Here is a 16224-nt window from a genome sequence, read left to right on the forward strand (position 1 = left end):
ATAAATGAACTAAGAGACTTAGAGGCATTGTCTAAGAACCAGAAACTAAAACACAAACATTCAGAAGTCAGAGTATTAATTGGACTATCGAGGCCTCAAAATTTTAACTACAAGGAAGTCTCTCTTAAAGATTTGTAACTTGAAATGGACCCTCCTTCCATCTCTTACTCCTTCTACTCAGAGTCGTCTGGTGTCCTACAGGAGCTGTCTCTTCTTGAGGCTCTCTTCAGGATAAGAAATACCACATTGTACAACTGCTAAATCGGAAGGTATTGTGAGATTGCTAGGCTGTCTACAGCCAAGATGTCATACTGTTTATGTTACTTAAATTTAGCAGAGATAATACTAAATAACATGCATGAAAGACCATATAAACAGGCAAGGGCTGTGAAAGAAGCAAAAAGAGTCAGCATGTTTCATAGGCTAGTGTTCTTTTTAATTTTGTCTTCTTAAAATCAAATATGTTTTAATATTTCTCTACAACCCTTCCATTTGGTAAAAGTATTCCTATTTTCATATTTGATTTAAATTCTAAAAAACTTGTGCAGACAACCAAAACCAAAACAAACAAAAGTGCCTGACATGTAAGAAGTTTTCACTCAAGAGGCTTACATTTCAAGTTACAACATCGTGGTTGTCAGCAGACCCACCTATTTCCTCTGAAGAAAAGTCAAGTTTTACATTTCACGTTCTCATCTCTATACTTTAAAAACCTAAATTGTTTTCACTACTGCAAAGTAACAGCATAGAGGAAGAAAGGAAAAATTTTCAAAGTTCAGGGATAGTTTTAAGGTGTCAAATAAATGTTTATACCAGCATCTATTCCTTTCCTACATCCCTGTTATTAGCATTAACTATATATAGACATCAGCGTGTCCTAAAACGCCATCATGTAACGTTCTAGGAGAGGGATGTACAAAAATAACTCCAGGCCTGGTCCTAACAGGATGCACAAGTGGCCCTGGACAATTGTCTCCCTAACTTTTCCCCTGTGCTGCCTTGTGTCATATGGTCCTTAAGTACCCACACCACAGGGTTCCAGGAAAAAATCAAGAGAAAGGAAAGGGTATCTCACTATGTTCTGTCCATCACTGACCCATAAAGATGCCTCCTTCTCCTTTTCTTAAGTTGAAGTTCCTTTCCCATGAGAAGAATAAGAGCTAACATCAAGAATTTGCATCAAGGTAACTTTTATAGAGGAAAAAATGTGGTAACAAAAAATGAGGCGATTGACTAAAAATCAGTATCGTCCACATATTTCCATATCTTTTCATGCTTGGTTGTTGGGCATAAAAAGCAAGATTATAATTTTAAAAAATAAATTAGCCTGAATTTCCTTATGAGGAGGGAAACTGCAAAGATGTGTATAACAGTTTATCAATTTATTTTTAGGTAAATGGAAAGATACAGTGCAAAATGAGAGCACATAATTTCCCCCTAAATTTTCAAAGAGTTTGACATTCTGAAAAAACATATTTCAATGGGAGCATTTATTGAATTATAATCATGTTCTCTCAAACAATAGAAAAAAAACACAGCAAAATTCCCATGTCAGGGCCTACATCACCGCATACTATTGACAATCATTAGTTAATATTTAAGGGATCAAAAATAAAACCTAAAATTGTATCTTCTACATAGACTCTATGACCTATTCTTTTAAAATCCCTTTATCATCTGGTACATATACACAATGGAATACTATTCAGCCATAAGAAAGAAACAAATCCTACCATTTGCAACAACATGGATAGAGCTGGAGGACTTTATGCTCAGTGAAATAAGCCAGGCAGAGAAAGACAAGCACCAGATGATTTCCCTCATTTGTGGAGTATGACAACGAAGCAAAACTGAAGGACAAAACAGCAGCAGACTCACAGACTCCAAGAATAAACTAGTGGTTACCAAAGGGGAGGGTGTGGGAGGGCGGGTGGGGAGGGAGGGCGAAGGGGGTTGAGGGGTATTATGTTTGGTGCACATGGTGTTGGGGGGCTCATGGGGAAGACAGTACAGCACAGAGGCGGCAAATAGTGACTCTAGCATCTTGCTGCACTGATGGACAGTGACTGCAGTGGGGTATGGGGTATGCAGTGACTTGGTAATATGGGTAAACGTAGTAAGCACATTGTTTTTTCATGTGAAACCTTCATACGAGTGTATATCAATAATACCTTAATAAAAATAAATAAATAAATAAATATAATATGATATAATATAATATAATATAATATGTGAATCGCTAAAATAAAACTCCCTTTATCATCAGTACTACCCTTTCCTTTTCCTTAATTTTGTGAGGAAACCCTCCCCACCGCCGGCTCTCCCCATGGCCCCTCGAGCACACGCTTTTCTTGACTTTCAATTTTTGGAGGAGAAATGGATTAAAGCCACCTGAGCCTGAGGTTTTGATGCCTAGTTTCTCACAGAATCTGAGGATTTGTCGATTTAAAAGAGGCCTCTATCAAGCCATCTATATGACTGCTCTTCACATAGCTATTTTTTCAAATCTCTTAATCATTTCTAAAACAGGAATGCATTGTAATTCTGCAACTTTCTTTTCTCACTGACTTCCTCTGATTGTTCGTACATAGACTTTTTGTTACTAGGTTTTTACTTAAGGGTAGCAGGCTTTTGTTCTATGTAATTCATCAAGGTAAAAAGAGTGACTTCATCAGACATCTAAAAATTAGTTGAATTCTGCTATCATTTGGTAGTACTTGTTATCATAAGTTTTACATTTTTTATTAGATATTATTTTCATAACTTACAACCTTATGACCACGGTATGAAAAGAAAAATGTTAGAATGAATGTGATAAGCAACAGTATTTTAATATATGATTATATCTTTAATAGACTACGATTGATCAGCTAATTAACAATTTATTAAAGCACCCACAAATGGAATATTTATTATAGTAGAAATTATAGTAGAAACATTACAAGATAAGTCAAGAGATTTCAAGCTAACTTCCTGGTCCACAGGTGTTGCCATAAGCACTTGAGAATTATCCTTTGGAAATCATATCCAGATGTTCATCTAGAAGAAATGGTGCCACTTTTTTTACTAAGTAGGCTTAGAGAGTGGGTGTGTGTGGAATGGAGAGGAAATGATAAGGGTAAGAAAGAGGAGCAGGAGGATGGGGAACGGTGGTGTGACGGAGACAGGACTGAAGGTGAGTGGGCGACACCACCACGAAGAGACCTGTCAGTGGAGAAACGAGGAAGCGGGGACTAAAATAATACTAAGGAAAATACAATACCTCAATGGCCGGCACAGCTGCTTCGGGCTCATTCAACACTGTTGAGACGTAAGTAAAGCCAAAGTGAAATAGCAAGACATATAAACACGAACGGCTAAAATTAAATGGATTGAAAATGCCCAGGTGTGTTGAGGATGTATAGCAATCATAGTTTAAATTGATACCATCTCATTAGAAATCTGGGTGCCCTTATCCTCGAAGGTTATCTAAGCACAAACCAGGATTCAGCAATTTCCAAGTAGGAGAAATACCCATGTGTGTGCATCAAAAGACATGTACAAAATGTTCTCGGGAGCATTGTTCAAAAAGGCCAGAGCTGGAAAACATCTAAGTGCCCTTGAATGTTAAAAGGGGCAATAAAATCATGGTATTGCTATGCAACATGTGATAAATATGAAAAAAACAAAACTTGCAGCTACACACAACAGCAGGAGGGAGTCCATGAACACTGTGTTAAGTGAAAGACACTGGGTACAAAACTACTAAAAAAACAAAAAACTGTATAATTTTATATGTAAGACATAACTAACCTACGTTGTAGAAGTCAGGACAGTCATAACTGTTGGAGGGGAGTGGTAAATGTTTGGAAGCAGGGATAGGATTTGAGGTTTGCTAATTTTCCATTTATTCTACACACACACACACACACACACACACACACACATTTGAGGTTTGCTAATTTTCCATTTATTCTACACACACACACACACACACACCTGTGAGTGCATATGATGAGGATATATGCATAATTATGGAATCTAAATGCATTGAAATTAAGGACAATGAGATCAGGGAAGTCAGAAAAAGTACAGTTTTGCTGATCAAAAAGTTGAACATACTAGAAATACGTTTTTATAAAAATAAATCTTTTTCACACATGCACAAATAGATGGACACAAGGTAGATTTTTTTTAAAAAGTAATTATGCTTCAGATGGAACTCTTTCTGGTTTTGTGAAACCTTACTGGCTTTCTGATATTATGAAATGCAGATTTAAAAAATACCACATTATATTGCTAAGAAGGGCTTCAAGATAGTTCAAGTGAAATATGAAGTTTAAGATGAAGATAAGTTTAAGGGATGGAATGATAAATTCTTTTTTAGTGAACTGTATTTGACATAATACAATGGTTTCAGGTGCACAACATCGTGTTCCAGAACTTAGGTATATTACAATATGCTCACCGTGGTCTGTGCAGTTACCACCCGTTACCACACCAAGCTGCCGCAATACCACTGACTGCACTCCCATGCTGGGCCTTTCATCCTTGGGGCTTCCTTATTTTAAAACTGGCAGTTTATACCTCTTAATCCCCTTCACTGATTTCATCTGTACCCCCCACCCCTGAACGGTTAGATGGGAGAAGATGAAGTTACACAAAACGAGAGGTCAAACTGTGTCTCAGGCATCAAAATAAGTGAAGATGAGTTCTCAGTAGATAAACCGGACTGGAAGGTGGGGGTGTCTCAAGATCCTCACTGAGGAGAAAACTAAGGCAGGACGAGTTGCTCAAAGAAGCCAGCTGCTGAGGAGTGTGTTCCTGCCCCGGTCTGCGTCCTTCTGGCCTACGCATCCCCCCACCCCGTGTGTGGCGCAGGAAAACCATGTTTAAGGATCAAGAGGTCTTGTGCCTAGAGGAACTAAGAAACACATTGCTTTTACGATGACTGCTTCCTCTTTCTGTGACCTTTTTCCTCCTTAAAATTCATTCTTATTCAATCATTGAACTAAGACTTTTTTTTTTTAATCACAGTGGTGTTTTGACTTAATATGTCAACACTTACTTGAGAGTTTGAATTTCTAAATATGAGAGTAATTATGGCAAGCTTGGGAGTTATTAAGATAAGTAGGTCATGTTCCCCTATCCCTGAAAAGCTACTGTGTTTGGAAAACCAAGAAATGATCTAAAAATGACTAAAGTAAGAAAGCATGATGTACTAAGGAAGGGATTCTAAGACCAGAAAGAAAAAAACAGATTTCTGGGCAGAAGCATAATCTCAAATCACAACACATTGTCTGGCAAAACAAAAATGCATCCCTGGTAAACTGGTGTGTGCAGTTCGGGGACCCTCTGGCACAACCCTTAGATCCCCAGCCTGGGCCCGTTGTAGTATTTCGGGGAGGGGTGGGTTTTCTTGGCTTGATAACAGGGGCATGTAAAGTTGTTCTTGCTGAGCAGTCTGCCCTGGCATGTTCCCTGGGAGTATCATTTTAAAATTTCCTCTCCTGGAACCTTTCCCTTCTTGGAATATAGTTCAGGAAACTGCCTGCAGCTACTTCCCACTTGGTAAGAGGTCTCCATCCATTCATCCAGTCACTCGTTCATTCATGTATGAAGTGATGCATGTATTTAGTTTTTACATTAGTGCTTTTTAAATCGAGGTACAACAAAGTGCACACATCTTAGTGTACAGCGTGATGAATTTTGACATGTGCACACACTCATGTAACCACTGGCTAGATCCAGATACCAGTCTCACTGATTCTTTCCCTCTTCACCTATTTAAACCCATCCCCCAGTCCCCTCTCCTATGGTAACTACCAGTCTGTTCTGTGTGTTTTGAGTCTATATTCAACAGACGCATGAAAAGATGCTCAACATCACAGGTCATCAGGGAAATGCAAATCAAAACCACAATGAGCTATCACTTCACAGCAGTCAGAACAGTCAATACCAACAATACAAGAAATCGCCAGTGTCAGTGAGGACGCACAGGAAAGGGAGCCCTCGCATGCTGTTGGTGGGACTGCAAACCGGTGCAGGCCTGTGGAAAACAATACAAAGACCTAGAAACAGATACCATACAGCCCAGTAATTCCACTTCTATGAATCTACCCGCAGGGAACAGAATCAGTAACTTGAAAAGGTACCTGCACGCCTATGTTTATTGCAGCATCATTTGCAATAGCCAAGATACGGAAGCAGCCAAAGTGTCCATGAGTAGAAGACGGGTAAAGAAGATGTGGTGCATAATGTTAAAAAGAAAGGCGAAGGCCCAACATCGTGTCCCTGCTGGGGGGCCATGTCGCCAAACCGGGGCTTAATACCTGACTTAACTGCAGTTTCAACCTCCCTGGAAATGTAGTCAGGGAGGGATTTTCCCGTCTGCATCAGTAAGATAATGTCACATGTGTCTCTCCATCGCCCAGAGGAATTCACCTATAAGACCCTTTTTTCCCAGATGAAGGAGAACTCACCCAAAGTAATCCTGTTTCTTTTTGACTCCCTTGTCCTGTCTTTAAAAAACGCTCACTTTTTATTGCCCTTCAGAGCATCTACCTAATTGTTAGAGAGGATCATGTCCAGTGCAAGAATCAATAAAGCCCATTAGATCTTCAAATTTACTTGAATTTTGTTTTTCAAGTATATATATATATATATACACATTACATATATATTACTCTCTATATATATTACTCAGCCACGAAAGAGAATGAAGTCCTGCCGTTTGCAGTAACATGGATGGACCTAGAGGGTATTATGCTCAGTGAAATAAGTCAGATGCAGAAAAGCAAAGAGGCTTCCATTTAGGAAGAGTTCTCACCCAGGACATGGGTATCTGTTTCTTTAGGAAAGGCAGTCTCTGTGGCTCACTCACACTCGAGCCCAGTTCTCCAGGGGTGCACTTAAGCTTGGGGATTCTGTCGCAACTGCCTTCCCCTGTGCACTTCCAAGAGCTTGTCCACACTGCTGCAGACAAGGGGCCCAGCGTGCTCGGCTTCTTGAAAACATGCCCAGGTAACTGCAGTGAACTGAGAGCTTCTTTACACAGGTCTCTAGATGAACTCAACCAATTAAAAATTAAATGTGCTCACATATTCCAAAAAATTAGTCTTTTATTTTGGTTACAGGAGTCTAATGGGGCTCAAAGTGATAAAAATGAAGAGAAACATGCATAGAACAGTTCCATCAATTGCAAGGTACTAATTTTAGTCAAGAAAATAGCCAAGTATGTGGGTTTGGTTAATTAACAGGCAGTAAATTAAGTTCAACAGTTATTTTCTGTATATTTTGGTTTAATTAAATGCAAATCAAGATTAAACCATACCCTCAAAATACTCTTATAACCATAGCAAAGACAAATATTCCTTAAGAGAAACACTTAGCGTTGATGGATAGCATATAAATGTTTTCCTAAAATACCACATGCTAATGAACTTTTTTCTACTTCACTATTTTACATCAGTGATGTATTCAGACAGTACTGAAAAATCACATCCATAGCTGCTTAATTTACGGTAGCTCACTTGTTTTCCCCTAAGCTCAAGTTTACAGAAGACAGAGCGAGATTGGCTAAGCATATAAAGTAAAAGACATCTGGATGTATCTCCAAATTATTATATTGCCTCTGTTAATGCTACTGAATGAAGAGTTTTAAATTTGAGTATGAGCACCAAATCTATGTATATAGGGGCATTCAGTCAAAACCTAATATTCACACAAAGGAGAAACAAAAAATGTCTTAGCTGATTAACAGACGATTTATCAACAGAATCCCGAGCTACCAGGACTGTAAGAAAGGAAGTTAAGCAACAACTTTCTCCCAGCTTTACATCCTGCAGTTAGCACTGCAACACCACTGAGGAAACTAAAGAGAAAAGCCCGTTCAAGGATCAGAGGATTTAAAATGCAGTGTATTTAGAAGAAATGGAAAACCACAGCTTTCTAGATTTTGCCTTTCAACTCAACATGAACTACCAAGAAAGATTTTAATTGCATTGTTTTCTTCCCAGAACAATCAAAACCCACCTGTACATTTCTACCATATATCTAGCATCCTTGCTTCACTGCCTTTCCAAGAATGAGGTTCATGCTAGTGAAATGATACCCCATGGTTATAATATATATATGCTTATTCCCTCATTGTTATCTAATTGGCAGAAATCCTGTCCATGAGAATTTGACAGTGACAGGATGTATCACCACTAGAGAATCCAATAATAGTCCAGTAGACTTCGAGAAAGATGGTAAGAGAGTGTTAATTAAAGAAAAATTGAAAGATAAATTGCTGGGACAACTGGGAATTACTCTCAAGGAAAGGAACAAAACTAAATATTAATGAAAGACGCTATAAGAGAAATGTATTATAAGAGAATTTAATACATTTTTTTTTCATTTTTAGAAAATCATGTGGTCAAAGCTTATAGGTATTATACTCTGGAAAAATGACTCAATAGTTAAATTCTGGACACTAACATAATCTATGCAAGAGCGACTGGGTTCAAAAGTAAGTGAGGTGAGGGATCAGAATTTCACTTGGAGATACAGAAGCAGTTGCACCAGGCAGCCCCCAGAAAAAGCAGTCATATTTGTCTGCGTGAGTGGCACGCCTGGTTAGTGGGCCGTGAGCACCTGGTGTGCTTGTGCTCGGCGGCCCTGGGGTACGTACCACAAGATCAGTAGGAAAACTGAGAATAAAGGCGATAAAGATAACGTCCACCTGAGGAAGGAGCATAGGCTTTGGAACTCAACATGCCTTGAATCTTGGCTACATTACTTAAGGACGACATGAAACTGAACAAATTTATTAACAGTCCAGGAATTTTTACCTTTCCAGTAGGTATACAATAAAACCTCCCAGAAAGTATGGGTCAGACTAATCATCTACATGGCCCTCATCCTCGTCCAATGACTTGGGGGAGTGGGGGTGTTGGAGGAGGTCTTGGAGAGGGTATGACCTCTGGCTGACTCACAGGCTAGACCCAGGCGACAGGAGGCTCCTTCCCCTACCCTGTCCCTGGTGTGTACATCCTGCCCAGCATTCCTGTCGTGAGAGCCATTTTCAAAGATGCAGCCTTGAGGGAGCATGGTGTTGCTGGTATGTCTGGACAGTATATAGCAGCTGAAGACAGTTAAGGGCTCTGCATAAGCTTTTCATATGCTGGTGTGGGGGGTGCGGGGAGGGTGCTGCAGACAGCACTTGTCTTGGAGCCGCTCATAGGTGAGCTCCCTTGCTTACTAAACCTACCACCTGCCCGTCAGGAGGGGTCTGCCTGTCTCTTCAGTCTTTGTCCTTTGTGTATGGGAGCCAATTGGCCAATCAATGATGAGGAAGGTACGTGTCTACTCTAAAGGGGCAGAAACTAGACATGCACAGGCACAGCAGAGGGTGGACGGCTGACCATGCTGGCCAAGCACAGACTGCGCTGCCCCCTCGCTGATGCCCGAGGTAGTGCTGGGAAATCCTACTGCAGGGCTCGGGCGTGACTGGCATGCGGTTCTATAGCACATGTCTTTTTTGTATCATTTATATGTAGGAGATAAAGGTATTATTATAATTTAAATAAGTAAATGCCTTTAGCTTACAAATTTGATTTCTCATCTTTGTATATTAAAACACAAAAACTGATTTCAAAGGAAAATGAGGCTGTGTATTTGGGGATGGTATAAAATTAGCTGTGCACATCAAAGCAGAGGTCCTTAAGTCAGCCTATAAGAGCTCAGGGCAGTATTCACTTTGACATTGTAGTGTTTCAAGAAAGGAATCCTTGGGTTATAGAATTTTAGGTATTTCAGTTTAATTTACATTCACTATCAGTGACTCCTAACATTTTAGCTACCTTTTTGTCTGCTCTCTAAATCTTCCCATCAGTTAAGAGTTTCCAAATCAGTTAAGTGTATTAATGCAATTCTTTGTTAATGCTCAAGTTTTTTTTAAGTGTCTTTTAATTCAGATGAATGCATCTGAACTTAACCTTCTAGTAAATTTGGATTTTTTACTGGATTACTTTTGATGAAGGGTACACTTGTAATTAGTAACAGCTGTGAATCTCTATTTTGTAAAACTATGGAGAATAAGTTATCAAATTAATCACATTTTTTGGACAAATCTCAAGTTTTCAAAAGAGGAGAGATTTGGGTAGAATTTTGGCAATGTTGGAAAATATTAAGAAAAAACAGGTACAAATACTTTAGCTAGCCTTTTTCAAAATGCAAAATATGAATTGTCTTTCCTCCCAACCCCAAGTTAATTATACCGTTCACCTCTTTACCTCCTACAGAGAATCTTCATTTTCTGGAACTACTCAAAACATTTATTTTATCACCTCTGTGTGTGTTCAGCTGAATACTCACTGTTGCAAGGGAAACTCTAACTAGATCATCCATTGTCTGCAGAGAGATGGGATTTCAGATGAGCCCTGGAAAATCATCTTACCATGAGGCTATAAGCAATTTTGAAAATGGAAAGTAGAGCATATTTACTACACCTGGTGAGTCTCTAATTACAATGGTCTATATTCATCATTTACACCCATTTGTCATTCTAATTAATTACTCCAGGCTCAGTTCAATCCCATTGCTGCATTCTGAAATTCCTATTGACTTAAAAAATATAATAGTTGCTATCGAGTAACAGACATTTTGGAATCAGTGGTTTTTAAACAATCAAGAACTATTATATATAGTTCATCTCCAGTGTGGAGCTCAGATTCCTGCCACTTACAACCATTTTACCTTTCTTTTTTCTCCATGAATACAAAGAAGCTATTTTGAGCATTTTAGAAAGCCATTTAAAAAGTATGCCTTCAGTCTTATAAGTCTCTTGCTTAACATCATTATAAGTATGCATAGAGGTTATTTTTATATATATATACTTTGTTAATTGCTTTAGAATATTAAAGGATTATTTGGTAGGTAACATGTTTGCTACTGGACAAATTCATTCACAGGAATATCTCTCATTCTTGAACTTCATTTTTTTCCAATTCTGTCATAGCACATTCTTGTTCATTAATGTGTTCAGCAAATTTTAAATGGAGATTTAACCAATGTCATGAAAAAAGTCATTCACAATCAGATGATGGAATTCCTTAGGTTTTGAGTAATATGAAGTTCTGGAGAAAAAAACTAAATTTTTGGCTTGAGTTAACTAAATCAACATCTACACTAAAATCAAGTTGATTTAAACTGGTCACATATATATATATGTGTGCCTCCTTCATGCATGACATACTGATATTAGCCAAGTAGATAAAGCATGTATATTGTCACAAATGAGATTTCTAACAGCAACTTCATTGTTTAGTTAGACTAAGGCAGGGGCTGTTTTAAGTGCTTTCTATGGAGAAACTGAATTAATCATTATAACATACTTGTCAGTAAACCCCATTTTTACCTCTATTTTATAGAAAACTGAAGCACAGAGAGGTTATGTGATTTCTGAAGATCACACAGTAACTGTCACAGATTAGATTTGACCTCAGGCTATACATCCAGAGCCTGCACTCCTAGCCTTCGTTCCCCACTGCAACCAGGTTTTAACTTTTTATATTATATTATGAAATATGTAATTATTGGTCCTACTTGTAGCCATCTCCTACCTCTCCCACAGATCATTAAAAAACACCTCAATACCCAAAGTTGAAAGTACACCTCAACACCCAAAAAATAAATAACCTGATTAAAAAATGGGTGGAGGACCTGAACGGACACTTCTCCAAAGCTGAAATACAAATGGCCAATAGGCACATGAAAAGATTCTCCACATCACTAAATATCAGGGAAATGCAAATTAAAACCGCACTGAGATATTGCCTCACACAAGTTAGGATGGCCAACATCCAAAGGACAAGGAACAAATGCTGGTGAGGATGCGGAGCAAGGGGAGCCCTCCAACACTGCTGGTGGGAATGTAAACTGGTGCAATCGCTGTGGAAAGCAGTATGGCGGTTCCTCAAAAAACTAAAAATAGAAATACCATGTGACCCAGTAATTTCACTCCAAGGAATTTACCTAAAGAAAACAATATCACTGATTTGAAAAATATATGTGCCCTTGTGTTTATCACCACACAATTTGCAATAGCCAAGATATGGAAGCAACCTAAGTGTCCATCAGTAGATGAATGGATAAAGAAGGTGTGGTACATATACACAATGGAATATTATTCAGCCACAAAAGGGAAAGAAATCCTGCCATTTGCAACAACATGGATGAATCTAGAGGGTATTATTTTCAGTGAAATAAGCCAGGTGGAGAAAGACAAATACCATATGATTTCACTTCTTTGTGGAATATAAAAGCAAAGCAACACAGAAGGAACAGAACAGCAGTAGATTCACTGACACTGAAGTGAGTGGTGGTCACCATGGGAGAGGGTGTGGGGCAGGTGCAGGGGGAGGGGATAAAGCGGCACAATAATTCACAATCACAAAAGTTGATTACCGAGACTATTGAACTGCTGTGATGTACATTTGAAACCAACATAAGATTGTATATTAATGATACTTTAATAAAAAAAAGTACTGAGTATGTTTATTTCCCACTGACACTTCTTATTAAAACCCAGCACAATCAAACTCAGCACAAAAACTGACTCAATATATGAACTGAGTCTCTAATTTAAGTCCATGGCTGGGTTTGTTTCTAATGTTTTGTTTTTAACAGCTTTATTGGGTATAAGTTATATCCAATAATTGTCATTTATTTTAGATGAACAGTTTGATGAATTTTAGTATATACTCCACGGCACAGATATACCAGAATTTGGTGAGCCTCAGTTGATGGACACCTGCACTATTTGGATTTCTGAATTTTGGCTATTATTAGCAATGCTCCTTCCAACAGTCTTGTACAGCTTGCTGTGTGTCTATGTATATGCTTTGCTCTTGGGTGAATCTCCACAGCTGGGATTTTGGAGTCACAGCTAATTTAGATTTACTATCTCTGATGCTACCCTCTTCTCTAAACCAACTGCACAATTCTGCACCCCCTCAACCCCCCACCAGTGCATCACAACTCCATTCGCTCCACACTTTCACCAACACATCTTTTCAGTTTTAGCCAAAGTGGGTGTTTATAGCTAGGTCATTGGGTGTTAATTTCAATTACTCTGATGACTAGTGGTTTTGAGTATCTTTTTACATGCATTGTGGCCATTTATAGAACTTTTTATTTGAAAAGTAATTGTTAAAAACGTTTACCCATTTTTTGGGTTGTTTGTCTTATTACTGTATTGAAAAAGTCTTCATATATTTCAAATGGAAATCCTTTAAAGGTTTTTGGAATTCATCAGAGTAGTCATTTCTTTCCTAAGTTATTTTTTGTGGGAAGTATTTTGTGAATTTGATTTCTTTCATTGATATAGGGTTTTTAAAAAATATCTATATTATTTACTTCTTCTTGGGTAGGGTAATAGAAACATGACTGCCTGATGCCTGAGCATCTCATGAGATCCAGAGACCCTTCTTTCCATTTGATCCAATGAGGCTTTGCCACCACGTCACAGCGAGAGCAGAGGTGGCCCGAGAAAGAAGACAGTAAAGAGACTCCCCGGGGACCATCAGTCTGAGTCTCCCCAGCCAGTGCACAACTCCCCAACATGGCCAGTCACCAAGGACAATGCTCCCATGCGGCAGCAACTCTGATGTAAAGTATCTAAACCACTGAATATTCAACCGATCTTTATTATATTTCCCAATATGAAGAACCATTTATTTCTAACAGTTTTGCAGGTTAAGATGTCACATTTGAACTAAATTATGTCCCTTTAATCTTACTCTTACTATTTTAACTTTGTATTAATATTGTACTGGCCCTGGTGATTTTAAAGTATAATTCACACAAAGCATAATTAACTGTTACAATACAGGACAGGTCTGGCCACTGGAGGAGGAGTGGGTTTTTCTATTTTCATGCCCTTTGTATTAAAGTATCAAATACTGCTTCATTCTATGCAGAGACAACACTTGTTCTTTTAAGGCACCATGTTTTAAATTTATTTTTTGTTTATTTAATGTTTATTCCATATTATACTCATGAAATTTCATTCAGATGAATATCAATATTATTTTAGAAAAAAAGAAGAGAGAGGTAGGTTGCTTAGCATTCTGGGCCAGAGAAAGTCAGCGATATCTTCCTAAAGCCCAAGTTAGATCAAAACATTTTTAATGGATCCACTTTGCATTTGGAACTAGTTCCAGTAGATTCACTGCAAATTCAGCACCAGAGACAGTTTGGCTCGGTTCTGACTTTATTTCTCACCGGATCCCTTCCTAGTCTCTGCTCTCCCATGTCAGACCCACCCAGCCTTGCCCGGGCCAAGCAGCCCCTTCCCGGCCCTGGCATTTCACTCCTGCTGTGGCTTCCACTTAAAATGCCGTGTCTTCTCTGCCCTCACAAGCCTGACTCACCCCTCGTGCCTCGGTGTAGACTACCGTCTTCCCACCAACCCTGCCCTCTCCCCGAGGTGCATTTAGATGTTTTTCTGTCATGCCTGCCTTGCTGGTATAGCCACCACAGCACAAGAAATCGGTATGTGTTTACTTCATTCTCCGTTACTGCCGAGCAAGTGAAACCCACTGCTATGGTACAACTCTTACTAAGTGGGAGACATGTCTTCACTGGATTTAGCAAAAATGCTTATGCAGATCAAACCCTTGTATTTGTTGTATTTGTAACCATCACGCCAAAGCCGGTGCCCTACCCAGCAGACAGTAACCTCTCTTTGAAGGACTCCTGAGCGACAAGCGGTGCTCTGAGTAAACGGCAGGCTCTCTCACCATTCCTTGTGATTCCCACACAGCGCTGCCCACAGCGATCCCCACAGGCCCTGGTGCTGCGCTGGCAGTGACTCAAGTCCCTTGTGCTTTGCCCCGTCTTCTCTCAGAACAGAACTAGGCTCAGCGGGGGAAACCTAGAAGGAATCAGGTCCTGCCGGTTTGCACCAGGAACGACTGGGCTCCCAGTCGACTCAAATACAACCACGGATCTCACAGGAGAAATAACTATGCATCATAACTTTTTAAGTTTTATGTTACTTGGTGATTTAGAAAACAACTGATTCAGGTTCAAAAATAGTATCCTAGTGGCCTCATAATGACCTTTATGTTTACTGGCTTTTATAAATAAACTTTATTTTGGAACAGTTTTGTGTTTATAGAAAAATTGAGAAGGTAGTGCACAGAGTTCTCATATGCCCTGTACCTAGTTTCTCCTAACCATAATGTCTTACATTAGTGGGCATATTTGTTAACAATTAGTGAGAGAGTAATGATGCATATTTATTAACTGAAGTGCAGATTTTACTCAAGTTTCCTGTGTTTTTTGACTTAATGTCCTTTTTCTGTAAGAGACCCCTGTCCAGGATAACACATTAAAGTTAAGGGCTGTCGTCTCTCCTGACGTCTTCTCTGTGCTGTGGCAGTTTTTCAGAGCTTTCCTCATTCTGGATGACCTTGACAGCTTTGGGGACTAATGGTCATGTATTTTGTAGGATGACCCTTTATTGGAACTTGATTTTGTCTTGATTGGATGGGGTTGTGGGCTTTGGGGAGGAAGATCGCACAAATAAAATGTCACATTCATCACATTATACCGAGCGTACAAACTAACAACATGATTTATGACCATTAACGTTGACCTTCATCATCCAGCTGAGGAAGTATCTGTCATATTTTTTCACTGAAAAAAAAGGTGCTCTTTGTAAAACAATGTGGTGTGTGTAAGTCCTCTCTGGAAGGCAGCTAGTGTGCGCAGTGCACGCGTCAGGCAGGCAGAGCTGTGCGGCTCCTTGATGGTGGGCAGCTTTGCACCAGTGCCTCTGCTCCTGGATCATTCATTTTGTCCTTTACTTCTAACCCGATGGACTCATTTGTGTTTGTTTTATATTTTGGGTTATAATCCGATATTACTTTATTTTGTTTCGCGGACTGTTCTGTGCATCAGCCATCGGTCATTGTGAGCCAACCGGCCCCTGCGTCTCTGAGACAAGCCTCACCAGTGCATGCATGAGTGTGTGCACGTGCATTAGCACCTCCTTATCTTCTGGAACTACGAGATGCTCCAGACACATCTTACAGAGTCACTACCTGTGCTGTAGGTGCCAAAGCTCCTTTTACTGGGAACTGGGACTCAGACCTGGGTGCCGGCTGTGCTCATTGCTTCTGGTGTGACATTTCTTTCAAGCTTTCTCAAGTCGCAGAGCAAAGAAATCGGTATGTGTAACTAACCTGTACATAT

General features: G+C 39.3%; 1 protein-coding gene and 1 long non-coding RNA gene across 7 annotated transcripts in view; one reads left to right on the plus strand and one right to left on the minus strand.

Moving 5' to 3' along the window:
• LOC108390737 (uncharacterized) overlaps positions 1–12039 on the plus strand; it is a 118545-nt gene extending 106506 nt beyond the window's left edge. The window contains exons 3-4 of one of the 2 annotated variants that reach the window (XR_012124059.1): positions 10266–10475; positions 11394–12039. This is a non-coding gene — a long non-coding RNA (uncharacterized lncRNA). Of the gene's footprint in view, positions 1–10265 lie in introns of both variants that reach the window. The other variant, XR_012124058.1, reaches the window with a different exon arrangement.
• The window catches only part of NEIL3 (nei like DNA glycosylase 3), a 750694-nt gene that overhangs the window by 52571 nt on the left and 681899 nt on the right, over positions 1–16224 (minus strand). The gene's annotated exons all lie outside the window — the stretch shown is intronic.

This window comes from Manis javanica, chromosome 12 (genome assembly GCF_040802235.1).
Source record: "Manis javanica isolate MJ-LG chromosome 12, MJ_LKY, whole genome shotgun sequence".
In the NCBI taxonomy this organism is placed as follows: domain Eukaryota; kingdom Metazoa; phylum Chordata; class Mammalia; order Pholidota; family Manidae; genus Manis; species Manis javanica.